This window comes from Malaclemys terrapin, chromosome 1 (assembly GCF_027887155.1).
Source record: "Malaclemys terrapin pileata isolate rMalTer1 chromosome 1, rMalTer1.hap1, whole genome shotgun sequence".
NCBI classification, from domain to species: Eukaryota; Metazoa; Chordata; order Testudines; family Emydidae; genus Malaclemys; species Malaclemys terrapin.
This window is the reverse complement of record NC_071505.1, coordinates 335,694,138-335,713,817: the sequence shown is the minus strand read 5'-3', so window position 1 is coordinate 335,713,817 and position 19,680 is coordinate 335,694,138. Positions and strand designations below refer to the sequence as shown.

The 19,680-nt window shown below is 44.7% G+C and overlaps 1 protein-coding gene across 3 annotated transcripts in view; it reads right to left on the bottom strand.

Moving 5' to 3' along the window:
- The window catches only part of TENM4 (teneurin transmembrane protein 4), a 752,323-nt gene that overhangs the window by 472,051 nt on the left and 260,592 nt on the right, over positions 1–19,680 (bottom strand). The window contains exon 1 of one of the 3 annotated variants that reach the window (XM_054015771.1): positions 1,064–1,203. The exons of the other annotated variants lie outside the window; for them this stretch is intronic. The gene's annotated coding sequence lies outside the window, so the exon portion shown is untranslated. Of the gene's footprint in view, positions 1–1,063; positions 1,204–19,680 lie in introns of those variants that run through there. 3 annotated transcript variants of the gene reach the window in all.

The window sequence follows — 19,680 nt, the reverse complement described above, 5'->3', positions numbered from 1 at the left end:
CGGACTCTCTCGGCTCATCTAAAATCCTATTGAGATCCTGCTCAGCCCACTCCCAAAATTTCTGTCTTGAATGCCAAATGTGCATATCGCCCCTGCAATATTCAAGGCAATACTGTGCAGTCTTTGGATGAAGGCTCATAAAAGCTGTAGTCTAGCTTCAGTAACTGCTCCATTTCCCTGCCCCTCCCTGGTTCCAAGCTCTGGCTTAGCACTGAGGATGGCGATTCAGATCCCATCAGTTCCAAGCTGGTGAGCTGAAGGAAGCAGAATTAGGAATTCTGACCTACTCATTTATATTTTCTGCATCTTCAGTGCTTCAGCTAAATAAATGGCCCACCCTCGATGCTAGGAAACAGGAGGGTGTGACCAAAAATAAAGACCAGTTTAAGGTTATACATTTTTATATTGCTTTTTAAATTGGGTTTGTTTTATTAGCCTGATTCAGGGGACAACGGTAGTCATTTGGGCAGGGACTATTGGAAGCTGGAGTACATCACTTCACTGAAGGGGAGGCAGATCCGTCACCAAGTTCAACTGCACACAGAAAAAATTACTTCTTCAGGTCCATTGATTTCTGTTTCAGTGTCCTCTCTCTCAACTAATCAGATCCTACTATGATCATCCTGGGTTTAACACACCACATTGGAAATACTCTAAGAGCTAGAATCACATGTAAATCCACAACTCAGAAATCTACAGCTTTTGATTATTTTTCTCTTCCCATTTTTGATCAAAAATATTGAACACGTGGCATAGAAAAGTAGCCAGATTCCATATCTCAATATCTATTTTAATTCTTCATTTTATCGTGACTTCAACTTGCCTTACCTTCTTTATCATTAAGTAGAGACAAAGAGTCAATATCCAGTACACATATCCCAATCAACCACAAACAAAATACCCCTTCATCCCATCCACATTGGGGGAAGCCTGGGAAAACTGACATTGCGGTGTGCTCTGCTGAGCTAGGGGGTGAAGTGACCTCTTGAGCAGATGACTTTTCACGGGAAACTAGGTGGTAGTAGGAATAAATAAAACAATATGGTTTAGAAATTAGGCTTACCTCATATGACGTTTCACAGAGGTTTGGTGAAGCACCCTCCCTACAACCAGTGTAGCACAACAAGGGAATGGTAGCTCTGCAACTGCGATGATAAATAATAGTCTGCCTTCTTTTTCACTGCAATGCTTTTAGTCACCCACATTTATAACATGCCATTTCCTGAAGTATGCATGTTTACTGGCTCCCTGGAAAAGACTGATAAGGACAATGATTAGTAGTGGCCTAGGTTCTAAGTGGCTTGCCCTCTAACTTGCTTTCCCGAGGAACTCTGGTTTGCATTTGCAAGCTCAGTTAGAGCACAGAGCGGTGCCTTGCTTAACAGTTCATTTTCTAAGCGCTCCTTCAGCAACTTGGCAGCAGACTTGAATGGAATGCAAAGTCATGCTCTTGTGTGCTGCCCTTCGGCTTCAGACTTCATTATTTACTTTACACTCTTCTACCTGAATGCATCAGAAAGAGCTTTTTTTTAAAAGACTCTTCCTTCCCCCCTCCCCCACCCCCTTTTAGCAGGAGCCTGCTGTGTTTCAGTGTTACTCTAATTTAAACTGCAGGAAGGCCTACTCAATGGTATTGCCAGGTGCTGGCTGGAAGGGTCTTCTCATTTCAGAGTTCTGAGACGCGCTGAAAGAAAACTCCAAATCTTTGTGTTCCCCCACTTTCCAATGCTTTTCCCCTCCCCCTTTTCACCACTGCAGTCCTTTAATTGCAGACCAGGCTTCGCTCAAGCTTCTTCTGAAGGCTTTTTAACCAATTTTAGACTTGCTTTCAGTTAGGGCGGCTGAATGGGTGCCCCCGCATCATATTCAAAAGATCATACAACTCTGCAAAATGGTCAACATAATGAAGGCAAGAAAAGGCTTTGTTGTGCTTTAAAAGCTTTGCTGCAAAACTGCAAGCACAACCAGTTCCTTATCATTTTGTCAGGTTAAGAAATAGTCCAAGCAACCATTCCATTTGTGGCTAATGAGGAAAAGGGGATATACTGCTCCGGAATCAGGCTCGTATGACTTGGGTCTAGAGAGAAGTTGTGGCGTTTTCTACCAAAAGCCATCAACAGAAAACCCACGCAAGCTTAGGTCAGAGCTGCCACACTTTGTAAAGCTGGCCTAAGAGCTCTAACAAAAAGTGTGGTGGTATCACACTCCATTGACAATGCCATCACATCAGCAGCAAGGCCCAGAAACAACCTCGTCAGATGGTCATTTGTCACGAACAAATTTGGAGCAATCTACCATACCAATTTACAGCCGTGGCTACACAGTAGCTATTCCCATGAGACAACAACTGTTTACATTTTGTACACATAATTGCGTCTGGTTCAGTAACATTTTTCACTGGTGTGGCTGCCAAAATTATTAAACTATTAGTACAGGCTGAACTAGCACCAAGCAAAATATATGCCAGTAAAAATGGTCTTATCTGTCTAAGTGCCAATAGGGTTTTTCAGTGTATGCATTTTAAAGAGATTTTACCCAAACTCTTCTTTGTATATAATCATTTTTAACAAAGCGATAACTTGAATTTAATGTAGTGTATTAGACAATACCAGATAGGATAATACAGTCCAGATTTTCAAACTCACTTCTGCAACTGTCCTTTCTGTACATGTGCAATAAGCAGCAGTGTTTCTGCATGCAAATCCCACCTTGGAAATGCATACTAGGACCAAGAAGTGCACAAATTGGGTTAGTACAAATGTGCTTGCATACAGGTTTGAACATCTGAGTCTGTATTCTTTCCCTGGACTGGCTGCAGTAAGATGGTCATCAGAAAGGGATGGGATCTAGTTACTAGAAGTTAGAATTTCGTGGTTCTATTTCCAGGTCTGTCACTGACTCAATGGACTATTTTAGGCAATCCACTTAGTTCTCCATCTGTGAAACGAGGGTGATGTGTGGTTTAAAAGAGTTTCTCTGTAAAACTCTGTGAAAACTTTGAGCAAGAAGTGGTGGATAAGTGGCAACTATTGATCACCAAGGGATGAGCGTGCTGCCGCCACAAAATTCTCAGCTCTTGCTTTCATGGAGCATGATAATGCAAGACACTGAATGCTCTCAACACCCAATGACTTAAACAGGTGAGACAGGTTAGTAATTTACAGCATCGGGCCACTGAGCAATGAGCAGGATTGTAACTCTGCCCTGTGTCTCCTGCATTGCAAAGTAGAACAAAGCTGTAAACCTAGCTCCCGAATTTCATTTGACTTAAAAACTATTTATTTATTTTGAAGATGTGTAACTCAAGAAAATGTGAAATGGGGAGCCTATGAATCTGACACAATGATACTAATGAACCTTAAATCAAACAACAGATATACGAGCTCAATGGTGTAAAATACTGAGCACCTCCTGGGATCTGCTGAATTCCTCTAGCTCCCAATGACTTTGATGAGACTTGAGAGCACTCAACAAACTCTCAAGAGTTGCTCAATATCTTGAAACATCAGGCACTATTTGATTAAGGCAATAAAACTGAAAATCTGCAATATGTTCAAAAATCCCATGTATTCTGACCACACTTTTGCTTGGGACACGCATACAGCTCCCAGTGACTAAAAACCCAGGTTTCATTTCCCATTGACTTTCCTGGGAGCATCCGAGGTTAGGATCACATCCCAAGTTTGCAGATGGGTCTGTCTTTTTTCTTTCTTTTGTTTAGTGTCATTTTAATCATCTTCCAAGAAGGGTTGGCAAAGTTCTCCCTGGGTTTGAACTACTGTATATCTTTGAGTATGTATCAATATGGTTCTCTTTAAGAATGTTATCTCAGTGATGACTTTATCACTTCAGTGTTTGGGGGAAAGGGGCCTTTATCTTTCTAATGCCCTTAAATTGTGTAACTTGCTATGATTAATGCCCGCGTTATCCACAGTTTACATACAGCTTTTGAATCAGTCAGCGTGCAACACTCATTAAGAAACTTCCACGTTAATTTTAAATGATTTTCCATCACATTAATCAGAGGGTTACATTCCTAAGGCACTAGCTATGCTACTCCATGGTATCTGTAGTACTAATGTAAGAGTGTGGTTAATACTGTGGACTGGAAATCGAATTCTAGGGTTACATTCTTAACAAATGGCACTAAATTATTTTGTAACCTCGGGCAAGTCACTTAACTTCTTCATGCCTCATGTCAGCCATCTATAAAATGGGTGGAGTTGTATTTATCTTCCTTGTGGTGCTAATTAATAAAATGCTGACAAATCATAGGATGAAAGAAACATGCTATACACACAGCATGCAACACATGACTGTGGGAGTGTTGTCGTGCTAGGGGTAATGAGCATCGTGGTCCCAATGGTGCATATGCCTTACTTCTTCGTCTGTTCTTGCTGACAGTGACAGCTGCCCTAGGAAAGAGTATGACCTCATATGTGTGAGGGGAGACAGACCCCCACATCCTCCCTCTCTCTCTTTCTCTCTTCTCATACACAGGCAATTGCTGACAAGTGGAAAGAATCTAGTTTAAGAACAAAACAATCATTTTTCAAATATTCAGTTTTAATGCCAGTCGAGGATAAAGCTTCTCACCTGCTAATGTGCGGCAGAGTTGCTAATCTCTGGTGCTACAGAGGCACCGAGAACAGATCCTTCAGTGACGCACAGCGGGATAAGGCACACACATGGTATAACAAACGCTGGTGCTATGAGTTGTAAACCCAGTCCTATCATAGCTAGAGTTATTCCCTTATTATTATTGTGAGTCACTATGGAGGCTTCTCTGTGTTGTCTCTTAATATTAGGCTGGGTCTTCAGGTTGAACTCAGCACCTTAGTAGGGCAACTGGACTAGAGATTTTGTTTTATTTTTAATGAAAACTACAAATCCAGCTTTTATGAGCAGCAAGAGAGAGGTGGAAAGTAATCATGATGGATGACTCCAATGAGCGGAGACTGGGCCCAGATATCTATGTTGCTGATAAAGGAAATGGAATAAGATCCTGCCCCTCAGGTTCCAGAGCCTCTGATAATGAGTCACTTATTGGGGATGGGTGTGTGTGTGTTTTTTGATTTTCCAGTCGAAGTTCTAAATAGCCATTTGTTCTCGGCATCAACAACCTGCACAAACGTTGTTGACTGTCTGTAAGGGAGTGCTTCCACCGCTTGCAATTTCCCTCCCAAATTCATTTGTTTGCACCACAGACTACTGATAAGTCTGCAAAATTAGAGAGATGAAGTGGGTGAGGTAATATCTTTTATTGGACCAACTTCTGTTGGTGAGAGAGACCAGCTTTCAAGCCACGCACAGCTTCAAGCTCAAAATCTTCTTTTTCAAGCTCAAAACCTTGCCTCTCTCACCAACAGAAATTGGTCCAATAAAAAGTACTACCTCACCCACCTGGTCTCTCTAATATCCTAGGACTGACACAGCACAACATCATAGCATATAAGTCTGCAAACTGTCACGTTCAGCTTCAAGCTGCACCTTAAAGGGACCTGAGATCTGTGGTACTCCCACAGCCTCTGTTGACTTCTGTTAGAACTGTGGGGGCTGAGATCTCCTGAAAAATCAAGTTTTTGTGTTCTTGTGGTCAATGGAGAGGGGTAGGAGCCAGGCGCTCTCGACCGCTAGGCCTTACTCTGCTATTTACTCATGGCACAATTTTCAATCTTGGGGCCTACAGCTAAGCTCTGTAGGGGATTGAACAGGGGAACCTGCAGAGCCAAGAGAATGAGTATCTCTACAGCTTCAGGTAAAGAGCCAAGCTCTGCAGAGGGGCGATAACAGACTGACAACCTCTGCGTGTTGGGCACATGTAATATACACTGACCAATGGGTTACACTGTTATAGGCTTCTCAACAGCGATGTAGTTGCCTAGCTCTTGGCACCCAAACTGAAAATTAGCCAAACTTCTTTATCTCTAAAAAAAGAACAGGAGTACTTGTGGCACCTTAGAGACTAACAAATTTATTTGAGCATAAGCTTTCATGGGCAACAGCCCACTTCTTCTTCTTCTCATCTCTGTTTCCCTCTCTGTAAAGTGGGCCTAATTCTGCTTTCCATCCTTTCAGGGGTACTGTTAACATGCTTTGGGATTCCGAGGCATACCAAAGTAACACTGTAGGGAACTTGGGCAGAACTATTAAAGGCAATAGGCAGTAAACATCTGGATTAGGATGCTAGGAAAGGAATGTGATACAGAAAATATCAATGAGCCTGAGACACTTCCATTTGTTCCATTTTCATACATTCATAGATTCCAAGGCTCGAAGGGACAATTGTGATCATCTACTCTGACCTCCTACATAACATAGGCCAGAGAACTTCCCCTAGAATAATTCCTACAGCATATCTTCTAGAAAACCATCCAGTATTGATTTAAAAAATTGTCAGTGATGAAAGGTTTGGATGAATTTAAGGGGATGGTGAAGCCAGAAGGCATTTTGAATGAGTCATAAAACCCAGGTCTTGACCATGTGGTTATTAAATTCCCAAGGAACATTTAACAAGAATAAGTATGTTTGGCTAACCCCTGGGCTTACTTATAACGCAGTTCATTAGATTCATGTACATTCTGCTCTATCTAAACTTTCAGCTGGATATGTTATTCTTCATTTAGTGTGGGTGGCCAAAGTAATAATACTCCGTATTCCACCCCAGGTGTGGTTACATTTTCAGTGCTGGATGCAGTGATGTGTGGACAGATACATATGAGCACATACACATCCAATCTGTATAGCACCTGGGGTCTGATGAAAGAATACAGATCTGGATGGATGTTTTTGGTTTCTAAAGTAAATGCTCTACAAAGCCAATTTTAGCTCAGAACAACATAAAGAAAATGGTGATGGGGCTAACTTCAAAAGATGCCAAGGTTCTGAGTTCAGACAAGCGCCCCAAAGTCCGGAAGCCCACATCCAAACCTTGTCCAGACTAACCCAGTCTGGAAAAACTGATTTGAAAATGTCATGGGAACAAGTTCTTGTCGTATAGTTATGGTATTGAGTCTGAACAGACATCAATCAGCTGAGAGCATGGTTGGTCTTGCAGCTAAGGCATCAGACAGGGGGTTTGTGAATTTAATTCCTGGCTTTGCCATCCCTGTGTGACACTGGACAAATCACTTTGGCCAAGAACCTCAAAGGTATTTAGGCATCTATCTCCTATTGCTCTGTTGAGAATCTAGGCCTTAATTTCTTTGTGCCTATTTTCCCCATCTCGAAATTAGAGATAATTTCTCCCATTCTCTGTATGGCCTGTCTATTTAGTCTATAAAATCTGTGGGACAGGGAGTGTCTTTCACAATGTGCATGTACAGCGCTGAGCATAATAGGGTCCTGATCTGAACTGGTGCCACTGTAATAAAAATACTAAATAGTTATGCAGTCAAAGCTGAGTTATTCAGCACTTTATCAACCAGAAAGCTCTATAAACTGGCATTTCTGATCTTCATTGAAAGTCCGGTTTCTAGTCCGATTGGCGCGAGGCCGGCAGGCTCCCTGCCTGACTCAGCGTAGCTCCCTGGAAGGAGCGACATGTCTCTGCTGCTCCTAGGTGGAAGAACGGCCACAAAGCGTTTGGGGTGCAGGAGCGGGTGCGAGGCACAGGCTCTGGGAGGGAATTTGGGTGTGGGAGGGGGCTCGGGGCATGGGGTTGGGGTGCAGGAGGGGTTTTGGGGTGCTGGATCCGGTTGGCGCTCACCTCAGGTGGCTCCCCACGAGTGGCGACAAGTCCCTGCTGTTCCTAGGCAGAGGCTCAGCTAGGCGAGTCTGTGTGCTGTCACCGTCCTGCTCCAAGCCCTGGCTCCGCAGCTCCCATTGGCCGGGAACCACAGCTAATGGGAGCTGCAGGGGCGACGCCTGTGGGTGGAGGCAGCAAGCAGCAGAGACATGTCTTGGCCTGCAGGGAGCTGCCCAAGGTGAGCGTTGCCCGGATCCAGCACCTCGCATCCCCTCCCGAACCCCACCCCCCTACCCCGAGCCCCCTCCCACAACCAAGCTCCCTCCCAGAGCCCGTGCCCTGCACCCCCCATACCCCAAACCCCAGCCCCCCCTCCCGCACCCAAACTCCCTTCCTCTTTGTTAACCGGAATTTCTGACTTCCTGGCATCCCCTATTTCCCCCACCACACTGGATAACACAGCTTTTACTGTAGTGACCTGCGATACCTCCAAGAGAAACACTGTGGTGCTTCTGCTTCTGGTCCCTGGAAGCAAAGAAGCAGGGGGAGGGGAAGCTAACCAAACATTTTCTGATCTCTACAAAGATTTCGTTTAAGTTTTCAACCAAAGTTTCGGAGGGCTATTTTCTTCAACCAGTTTCCATACTTTACAAAACTGCCTCAAAAATCTCTCCTCTCCTCTCTCTGCCATGGACCATAGCCAGATATGACAACACTGGTTCCCACACCACATGTTTAATTGAAAACAGGAGTTTATCAGTGAAATGCTGACACAGCCTTGACTATAGGGATGTGAATGAGTAAGTATAATTACTGAAGGGTTCTTTTTCTTATCAAGGAATCTCCACTACAGCTCCCACTGACAAATCTAGGATTCAGGGCAAGACCCATTAACCATCCAAATGTTTACATGAGGGCGGAGAAGGGGGTGCACTCCTTTTAAGCTGATCAGTACATTTCAGTCTGTAAAATATGTTGGGGCTGAACAGTACCATTTCCACTGTGTGTCTCTTTCAACAGCACCAAACCACAGGCCATGAAGAGAAAGAACATCTGACTTGGAATACATTGCAGGGTTCACACCAAATCAATCTGAGCCATGAACCCAAGTCAGTGGCAAAAGACCACCTGTTAGATGGAGATTGATTCATGCCAGCATATCTATAGTAGATACATTGATAACCAGCTCATGTAGTAAGTCTAGGAATCCCATCTTGAGAAAAGAAAACATTTGGATTATCGATCCAAGCCTAATTTGTCAAGTTGGCAACTGTCCATTGGAAATGTTTCACAGGGTGGAGCAGCCAACTGCGAGATTTGCTCAAGGTAGCCTTGATTCCAAACAGAGCAGTGTTTGTATCTCAGGGGATTGAAGAGGGCTCCTTGTGTGATGACCTGCCTACAACAAAGGCCACATTAGTTGAAGAGAAAGGAGGTGGTGGGGGAGAGGCGAGAGGCTGGATTACCTTTTGTTACATGTGACAGCTGAAAAAGTCCTAGTGAATAATTACCCTCAAAACCAACAAACAGGGAGAAAGAAAAAAAATTCAAAGAAAAAAAAAAACACCTTGATCCCTTTAAAATAAATAAAATAAATAGAGAGAAGAAACCCAGGGGGAAAGAGAGAAGTTAATTTGGCTTTCCTTTCTGCTCTGCGGTGAGTGCACACATGTGGAAGTCTCCTGCTTTTGCTTCGTCCTTACATTTTCCAGGCTTAGCCCATTCAGCGGCAAATCCTATGCAAAATGCCGACAGAGAACCAGGGAGGCAGCCACAGCAAAAGGCACCCTCAACTGAAGGCCCCCATTGTTTTAGTCACAAAAGAGTGATTCCTGGTAAGCAGCAGTTGTCATCTGCTTTGCATATTCTTTATTTCTCTCTTAATTGGCATTATGCTGGAAACTTATCTGGAAGGCCATGGGAACTAAAAGGCAGGCTCCCCCCGTTGAACAAGCAGAGCCCAATTAAAGCACAATTATCTCCCTTTTGCCTTTAGTAGCCTTGTCTGACAGAAAGGCACAGAAAGGAGAAGTGTTATTAGTCTAGAGGGCCCCGCTACCTTTTCTTATGAAAATTTCGTGTAAAGCACATAAAGAAGATGAAGGCAATACAAGTGGCCCAGCCTTTGGTGAGCTAAAGTGGATTGTTTTTTAAATGTGTGACCTGGCTCTCCAGACAACACTCCAAATATGTCTCCTCTCGCTAGGAGTAACTGACCTGAGCCTCAAACCCAGGCTGAGGAAAATAATGGGAGGACCTGAGGCAGGCAGGGATGAAGAGGGAAAAAGACTGACGTGTCTGTAACCAGAAAAGTTCAGTCTACCTCAAGAAACTGCAGATCAGATGAGACAATTCTCCTAAGGTTCCCATGGTGCCTAGACATTACAGTGACAGGGCAAGAAAACGTCCTAAGGGTCCAGGACAAGATTTTGAAGACCTGGTGCTCAGAGTTCGCCTCTTAAATCCATATTTTGGCAGCGAAATCTACATGTCCCGATTTTCAAAGGGGTGGAGCAGCTGCAGCTGCCACTAATAGAACTGGGATTTGTGGGTGTTTGGCACTTCTGAAAATCAGCCTGTCTGTTAAAGGTGTCTAAACATGGCTCAAATCTTTGAACTGTCCTTTCTCAGGGAAGATTCTCAGTGAGGTCATTTAGGGCGCAGTTTTGAGTCCTGCTAAGTGCCTGTGTTAGGGCTGTAAAGAGGGATAAAGAGACCCACAAAAGTGAGTGGAAGGCTGCCCGCATTGCCAGAGACTTTGTGGGTGGGAAAGTAGCTGTCATCCGGCTAGCTGTCCCCCGCCCATGCAGGTGGATGGAACCTTTGCTCAGCCTCTCCCCAAATCTGCTGGCCTACACACCAGAGCTGCACTAGGGCAGGAAACAAGCTATACCAGCAAATAGGCTTGGGTAGATTACACCCTCCCCTCCCCAGAGCCAGGGGGAATCAGGAACCCAACCAGAACTCTGAGGGTCACAATCCGTTTTCTGCTCTGCCACTTGCCCCTTAGGGAGTTTTGTTGCAGTAAGGGCCGAGAACTACCTAAGGTCTTCAGGATTTGACCCATAGTCACAGAGAGAGCAGGATCTTTAAACTCCCATCTTCTTACCAGAATCTATCACAAAAATCATACAGGTGCCTGACGACCACCAGACTCACCCTAACTCTAGCTCTTTTAAATGACTGTATCTCAGAGTAGCTCTCACAGCTACTGTTTCTCAGCTATTCCTAGTACCTCCTCCCTTTCTCAACTACTACACTGTCGTAGCATGTTTCTGCTGAGCTAGTACTTGACCACCTAGCCCTGGCTTCCCGTTATGTCTAAGTGAAAGTGGACCTTCTACACCCAAGGATAGTTCCTATTAGGTCAGAGGTCACATTATTTCAGTTGAGTTTTTTTAAAAGATAACTTTACTGTGTGTCTTACAGACTCTGTCTCCAGTTATGCAGACAGAGAGCTAATACAGACTTCAAAGAGAGATCTACATACCTCCCGCATCAGACGGTAGGGAGACAGCCCAAAGTTAGCAAACATTTGCTCTACCGCTCATCATTGCTCATCAGCAGCCCCCAAGACTGTGCATGTGGCAGGAAGCACTTATGAATCTTATCATTTCAACAAGTCCAGTAATCACAAAGCAATATCTGTCCCACCTAAATCCTCTATTGTCTTCTCCCAGGAGGTAATCGCAGGCATTGAAAAATGGGTGAGAAAACAAACCTTTCCTCTGTTCTTGGGCTATGCCATTGCTTCATCCTTATAGGCACAACTGAGCTGTATTTTAGTGAAGGAAAACCCAGCACATCCAGCCAGACTGCAGAATAGTCTCCTTATAAATTCCATATCCCCAGAAAATTGAAGGTGCACATCTGTAGCCCTGAACAGCAGTTCTGAATGTTAAAATTCTTAAGATATGCAATTATACACTCATTGCATGGGCCTTATTAATTCAGTTAGTTTCTAAATCAAGAAATCTATATCATAACAGCCAGTGGACGAGTTCTAAGATGCTCTTAACGCTTCAGCATCCCTGATGTGGATTCCATTTTGTCCCCCCTCCCATTCCTGCCAGGCTGGCTACTGTAACTGAAGAAAGTTGCTGTTGGGGCTTAACAATGATACTGTTGCACATTTAATCTCTGTTTCTGCCACCGCACAACAGTGGGTCACAGCTGAATGAGAGGCACAAGAGACTGTCATCTCTACAGTTGCCAGCTGGAATCCATCACAGATGCTGGCTGCTGCTGGAACAATAAAAGCCCCTGTGTGATGATGGGAATAAGCAGGATAATTGTCAATGGGGAAAACACCCCCACCCCCACCCCCACCAACTGGTTTATTCCCAAATGCTGGGAGCTCCCGATTGTGGGTTAAATGTGATGACACACCAGAAAATTGGTTAATCAAGGAGGTTCAAACAGGGAGGAGGAGTATGGAAATTATTTAAATGTATTTAAATGTGAAAACACACAATTTCATCTGTATACAGTTATAGCCTTGCCAACAGGTTAAAATTACAAGAGCTGCTTGCCAAGTAACTGGGGAAAATGAGCCGATTTCCCATTCCTCGTTGCAATGCTGAAACCCACGGGAAGACAGACTTCGGCATACACGGTGAGGTAGACAAACAGAAGGTCAGACTGGAGGATCTAACGGTCCTCTCTGGCCGTACACTCTATGAAATGTTAAAGTCAAGCATAGGGAATGGGTATTTGTTGAGGCTTTGCTTTAGTTGCTATATGCCTTTGACATTAGAAAATGTCAAGTCGTTAAAAGATAAAAATAAAGGTAAAATAAGTCTTGATACTTTATTTTCAAATGTCTATGGCCAGTCTCTGACTAACTCCATGGCCTGGTATGTAAGGGAAGATCCAAAGAGTCTTTCCCCTCATTGTAGCCCCATCCTAAGTATAACTGCTGTACCTATACTCTAAGAGCAAGCACACCCCACCTGTATACCCAGAAACCCAATGAGGCAAAGCCCCACCTGGATCTCCTCTTGGGCTACTGCAACTCTGCATTACCCAAACACGGGCCTGTGCATAATCGGTGCTCAATACGAGCCTTACGTACTAAGTAGCTGTGGCAATCAGCAGAATTTATCACCTCTGAGTATAAAGCTACTTCCAAGACTGCCAGCATTCTACTATCCTCAGTGAGACTGAAAGAAAAACAAACTTTCTAGCAAGTAGAAAAATCTCCTAAAAATCTAGCTTCACCTTTCACTGGTGCGATGAGAATGTGGTGCTTATTGCATTGTCACCTTGCACTGGTGGACAACTGCAAATGAAGATGTAAAAGTCTAGACTTACTCCAAAAGAATTTGAGTTCTGCCAATGGCAATTGTAGTCCTCACTCACACACTGACTCACTCAATACATTGTTAGGTTTCAGAGTAGCAGCCGTGTTAGTCTATATCCACAAAAAGAACAGGAGTACTTGTGGCACGTTAGAGAGTCTCTAAGGTGCCACAAATACATTGCTAGTGATTCTTCTGGAAAACGAATTGTTCTAACTCAGGGGTTCTCAAACTTCTTTGCACGGGGCCCCCTTCTGACAACAAAAATTACTGCATGACCTGGGAGAGGGAGGACTGAAGCCTGAGCCCCACTGCCCTGGGTGGTGGGGCGTGGGCTTCAGCTGCAGCCCCGGGCGGTGGGGCCCCAGTTTGACTTTGGCCCCGGGCCCCAGAAAGACTAACACCAGCCCTGACGACTTTGGGGTCCTGACCCACAGTTTGAGAATTGCTTTATGGTGGTGGGCACACTTCACTTCAGTTCAGATCAGTACTTATCAAGCCTTGAGAATCTGTGGAAGGGGGCTGCAAATCTCACAGTGATGTCTGGCATATCCTGCTTCTAGCTGGGCTCCCTCATATTCCTTGGCTGTTTGGGGTCTGTCTGGAACTAGGAAGTGCTGAGATGTGAGATTATTATTAATTTCTTTAAAACCTAGCCAACTTTTTTTTTTTTTTTTTTAAGTTTGGGTTAAATTTGACTTCAGCATGGTTCTTTCTGTAGTTGAATCAGATTGTTCATCCCTACCAATTGGGCAAAAATATTAAAACAATGGATCTGGTTCTTCTCTGACACCAGGAGTGGTGGAGCCTTCCCCAAAGTGGGGGGCCAGGGGCCCCTCACCCCAAATTGGCCTCACCCCTACCTCTCCTCTTTCCCCCGAGGCCCTGCCCCCGGCAAGCCAGAAGCCGCAGCAGGGTGGGGGGCCCCCAAGAGCAGCCCCTGGCCTGTGTCCCCGCCCCCAGGGCTCCTAACCAGGCCAGGTGGAGGGTCCACGGCTCCCCACAGCTGCCCATAAGAACATAAGAACAGCCATATTGGGTCAGACCAAAGGTTCATCTAGCCCCATATCCTGTCTTCCAACAGTGGCTAGAGCCAGGTGTCCCAGAGGGAATGAACAGAACAGGTAATCATCAAGTAATCCATCCCTTGTTACCCATTCCCAGCTTCTGGCAAACAGAGGCTAGGGACACCCTCCCTGCCCATCCTGGCTAATAGCCATTGATGGACCTATCCTCCATGAATTTATCTAGTTCTTTTTTGAATCCTGTTATAGTCTTGGCCTTCACCACAATCTTTTGGGAAAGAATTCCACAGGTTGACTGTGCATTGTGTGAAGAAATACTTCCTTTTATTTGTTTTAAACCTGCTGCCTATTAATTTCATTTGGTGACCCCTAGTTCTTTTGTTATGAGAAGGAGTAAAGAACACTTCCTTATTTACATTCTTCACACTAGTCATGATTTTTATAGACCAGTTTTAAAACAAGGTAAATCCACTGCATTCAGTAGTGTTATTCTCCATTTATACCAGTGCAAGTGCAATTCTCACTATGTCTGTTATCCTTAAATATAACATCCCTCTGGGCCTCAACCCAGTAAAGAATTTAAGCAGGTGAGTGGCTCCATCAACCTCAACGTGCAATTGACCTTAGCTGATTTAGGGTTAGCCTCCTGGTTCCAGCCTAGCAAAGCTTTTTTTTTTTTTTTAAATCATCAGTTGATTTATTATTTGTTTGTATTGTTGTACCACCAAGGAGTCTCATTCATGGACCACGACCCTATTGCGCTGGGCACTGTGCAAACACAGAACAGACAGTCCCTGACTCAAAAAGGTCACAATTTAAGTGCAGAACCAGATGCAACAGATGAATACAGACAAAGAGATGCGGGAGTATAAGGAAACAATAAGACAGTATTGGTCAGCAAGATAGGCTGTGGTCTCATTTAATTCTATGCTTAACTCTAAGCATGTGAGTAATCCCAATTAAATCATCAGAAGTACTCATGTGCTTAAATTTAAAAACGTGCTTAAGTGTTTTATTAGACTATGCCCAAGAAGGCCCATCCAAAACCAGCTAGCGACAGAGCCTTATCTTCATTAAGTTTGAGTATTAATCCTCTGCATTTACGATGAACACCTCAATTATCGCCCCGAAATTGCCTTGCATTTCCAACTATGGTATTTTACCAAATGATGTTGAGTGAGGACATGCTCCTTAAACACACAGAAAGTCCATGTCCCCAACAGTCTTGTCTAGAACAGGGTCACATACATATAAAAAAAAACCTATCATTAATATTAAATCAAAAAGCTCAACCACCTTTGTACTGAAACATTTTAGGCTCTCACTGGTCACCAATGCCCACCTGCCCCAAAGCATATTCCCTCCTCAAACACACCCAATCAGTCAACATCTAATTAGAGCTCTAATTAAATCAAGTTTAGCCTGTGACAGATAGAGCATTTGAAATGCTCCATCATGACCAGGATGTGTTTGCCTTGACACAGACAGGCAAAAGCAAAAAGGGATCAAAATCTTCCCTAGATGTATACACATAGCTCCCGCTGAGACCCATAATGAAGTCAGCGATCCACTCCAAGACTGCCTATTACAAGCCAGGACTTGCAGAGACCCTTTGGGGGTGGCGCAAGGCACCAGGGGCTGTATTAGTCAACCAGAGGTAGAGAGCAAGAAAGAACTACCTGGAGACATAAACAAACATTATCTTTGGCTGTGTTACAATGGAGTTCAGACTTGACTCTGCCCTGTGAGCATGCTATAATGCTAACAGGAGTTACACATGGGTATCCCATGGAAAACAGCTACACAGTACTGAATATGAGAGCAAGAAGGGGAATGGGGAAGGGGTACAACAGCTGTGTCTCTATCTATTTACAGTGTGCTCATCACCGCGGTATCTGGTGACCACTAGCCATCACTACAATGCACTGGATCCGCCAGCTTCACTTTCTAGTGTGGGCCACTGTCAGGTCTCTTAAAGGTACAGCCCACCAATAAAGATTTTTTGGCAAAAGCAAAGGATGGGAGAACGGAAAACGGAGTTATATTATCAGGTCTGTTACAGGCTTCACGTGTGACTTTGGGCACCTGTGCCGCAGGATCGCCATTTGTGAAATTGGGATAGTAATGTTTCCCTATTTCACCCAAGTGTTTCTGAGGCTTAACTCATTAACATTCATCAAACACTCTGAGATCCTCAGAGGGAATGTGATATGGAAGTGCAGTGTATTATTAAGCCTAACGGGAGGCAAGGTAAATGTTTCTCTGAAGTGAAGGTTCCACTTGGATACTGCCACTGCATTAACATGGAGTAACATATGCGGTTGAATGCACAAAGTCTATTACCTACACTCTAAGATGAAGTTCTCTCTTTTTCCAAACATTGTAACCACTGGGTCTTTGCTCCAGCCTCACTGTCATGTCAGTTATTGCAGGGTGTGAAATCACATCCTTTCCTTGTCATAACAGGAGAGATAAAAACTTATATTAAAAGAGGCTTGCCACAAAGTGGTAAAAGAAAAACAAAATCTGATGTGTCCAGGAGATAGCACTGAAATTCACTTAGAAACCTGAACAGCAAGGAAGTGATTGACCGACAACGTACAAATGGATTTTTTTCTCTCCTTTCTTCCTTCTGGTTTTTATACTGTTTTATCAAATGATCAGTTACATCATTCCCATCATTTTGTCAGTTTCTTCTAAGGGGATGGAAAGGAATATGGAGACTGATCTACTTGACAGAAAAAAAAAAAAAAAAGGGAGAGGCCTTAGTAGTCAAGGAGACAAGCTTATTTCAGGCTTCTCTAACTATCTTGAGCCAAACAGCAGGACTTATTGTGGAGAAATGAAGGCCAAGAGCTTCACAGAAAGAAGCATTATTAATTAATGCTTAACTAACACTGGCTGACATACTGACTATAATAAATAGAACATTTTTTATTAATATATCTTTAAATGTTGGATCAAGGCAAGGTGCCTGGGAAGAGAACAGAGTTTTCTATTATTGTTTATATTGCTGTAACGGCCGAAAGAGATCAGGACCCAAATGTGCTAGTGGCTGTACAAACATATCCTATCCCAAAGAGCTTACAATGTAAAAAGACAATGACAAGTGGATGAGACAAACAAAGGTGGGAACCGCGTGGTGTGTGTGGGGGGGGGAAGATGGAGAACAAAAGTGATAAGGTGTAAAACATTCCTGGCCAGCCAGTAGCAGTTTCTAATTTCTTTTAGCCAGACAAAGGCGAATGCAGCTAAAAGAACTTACTTAAATCTAACACCAGTACCACAAAACCAAATAAATCTCGTTGCCACCAGATGAGAGCAAAATTCTCTTAAAACAGGTAGCTATAAACAGAATAAATACTGGCTGCTTCCAATGACAGTAAAATATTACTCGAGAAGGAAATCCATTCCAAAGATTGTGGCACGATATGTGGTGGAAAGGCTAAGACCAATGCCCAACACTTTCAAACATAAGTGCCTAACTTTAAGCAGCTAAATCCATATTTTGGAACCTTAATAAAAGTGGCCTGATTTTCAGAGGTGTACCACAACTCCCGCTGACATCCATAGGAACACCTCGAAAAAGCAGGCTACTTCCATTTAGTTCCTTAACCTTCAACACCCAAGTGTGAACATTTTGGCCAAAATGCACAATGGAATAGGGTGACCAGATAGCAACTGTGAAAAAACGGGACAGGGGGTGGGGGGTATTAGGCGCCTATATAAGAAAAAGTCCCCCAAAACGGGTCTGTCCCTTTAAAAATGGGCCATCTGGTCACCCTACAATGGAAGGAACTCTATTTACCCGAAGTCATTTTTCTTTTTACTACAGTTGTCCCTGGAGACAACTTCCATTCGTTTTACTGTTGCGGCAGGGTACCTCCTTCGCCTCGTTGGGCTCAGCATTTCTCCCTTGGACGGTGAGGGCCTGGAGTAAATCAGTCTGACTCCAGAGGGTTTTTCACTCTGGTTTATTTTTCCTTATTTACATGGTGGGCCTCAGGGTAGGCCCAAGAAATTCTCTTAAGCAAAACAAACCAATCCCAAACTCACAATGCAAACAGAAATACTTTTTCCCTGCCCCCTCCCCAGGGTGATACCCTACTACACTCGCGCCTAGTTGCTAGTCCTTCACCAAGCAGCTGTTAACTTAGTTTCTTTCCCTATAGGGAGGACACACAACCTTCCACCTAGGGGAAGCCTTTCCTTGCTGCTGCTTATATCTCATCTTTCCCCTCCTCTGTCTCACCAGAAGAGGGGTTTTTAAAGGTCACAGGCAGCCCTTAACTGGCCGCAAGCATCTCTAGTTAACCTGAGGTAACCCTTTTACAACTCACAGGGAATAAGGCCTTCACCGTTCTAGGCCTGATATATTTGCCCTCCACCACACTTATAATTCTGTCAGGACTGACTTTGTCACACTATCCTTACATGTTTTTATGTGCTATAGTCTTGACAACTATAAGGACCCAGTGAATAAAGATTTCCTCCCACCAGCTCTTTGCTGGCTAGCAGAGTGGACTCGCCAGTACCTCTTGCCTTTGGGTGGTGTTGAGAGAGGCATTCTCTTGGGATGGTGATATTGGGAAGACGCATGCAGAGAACCAGGCAGCAAGTCTCCCCAGTCAGAAGGACTGGAGGGGCAGTTGGCTCTACTCCCCAGCAGGAGATAATGTGGGGAGATGTCTGCAGTTTCCCTTGTGGGAGACTTCAGGGAGCCAGCCAGCCCCACAGGAGATCACTGATCAGACTCTGCGTGCTACTCATCAGTGTGTGCTACAGGGTGTGATGGGATGTGTACCCCACCTGGGCCCTCAAGGAGTTAACGTGGGCCTGCGAGGCCAATTAATGTCTGGCTATACCTGGAGAGAGAGCCAGGCTTAACTGATCAGGTGGCCCAGCAGGCTGGTTAACATAAAGTTAAGAAGTTGAGAGTAGAGGGGGCTGCAGGGAGAGTCTACAGTCTCTCTCTGGGGGACATCGAGCTAGGAAGCGGTCCAGGGAGGCAGCAAAGCATCTGAGGGAGCAGACCTTGGCTGCTAGCAACAGGGTCCCTGGGCTGGAACCCAGAGTAGAGGGTGGGCCAGGGTTCCTGTATCAGCCATCAAGGAAGGTGGGGGGAACCCCCTGAGGGAAGGGATGTGTAAGCCCCTTGGGGTTCAGAGAGCATGGCCATTTAAATCTTTTTCCTGGAGGATTGGGGGGGAGGGCTGATTGTTCCAGAAGGAAGTGCGGTAGGGGAGGGAGGGGGAGTGCGGTAGGGGAGTGAGGAGGAGTGCAAGAGGGTGTGTGTCTAGTCCAGACAGACGGGCTGCAGCAAGCAAGCCTTCACAGAGTAAAGCAGCCAAGAACCTGCCTGAAGCCTGTGAAGGACGGAGCAGTGGATTGGGGACACCCCAGGACAGGAGCCAGGAGGACTCGCCCGAGAAAGACAGGCTGGAGCTGGACCCAGTATCATGGCTGCCCAGAGCTGCATGGGGCTGTGAGTACTGGGTCTTGTGACTTTGCAGTGGGAATAAGGAGGGAGGTTGTAGCCAGCTAAGTGGGGAGGTGGTCGCTCTGTGTGGCTTTGCAGAGAGCGGCAGAAGAGGGCACCTGAGGGATTTGTTGGGGGAAAGTTTACTGGCACCGAAGATGACCAGGAGCATCCAAGACTCATCACTGG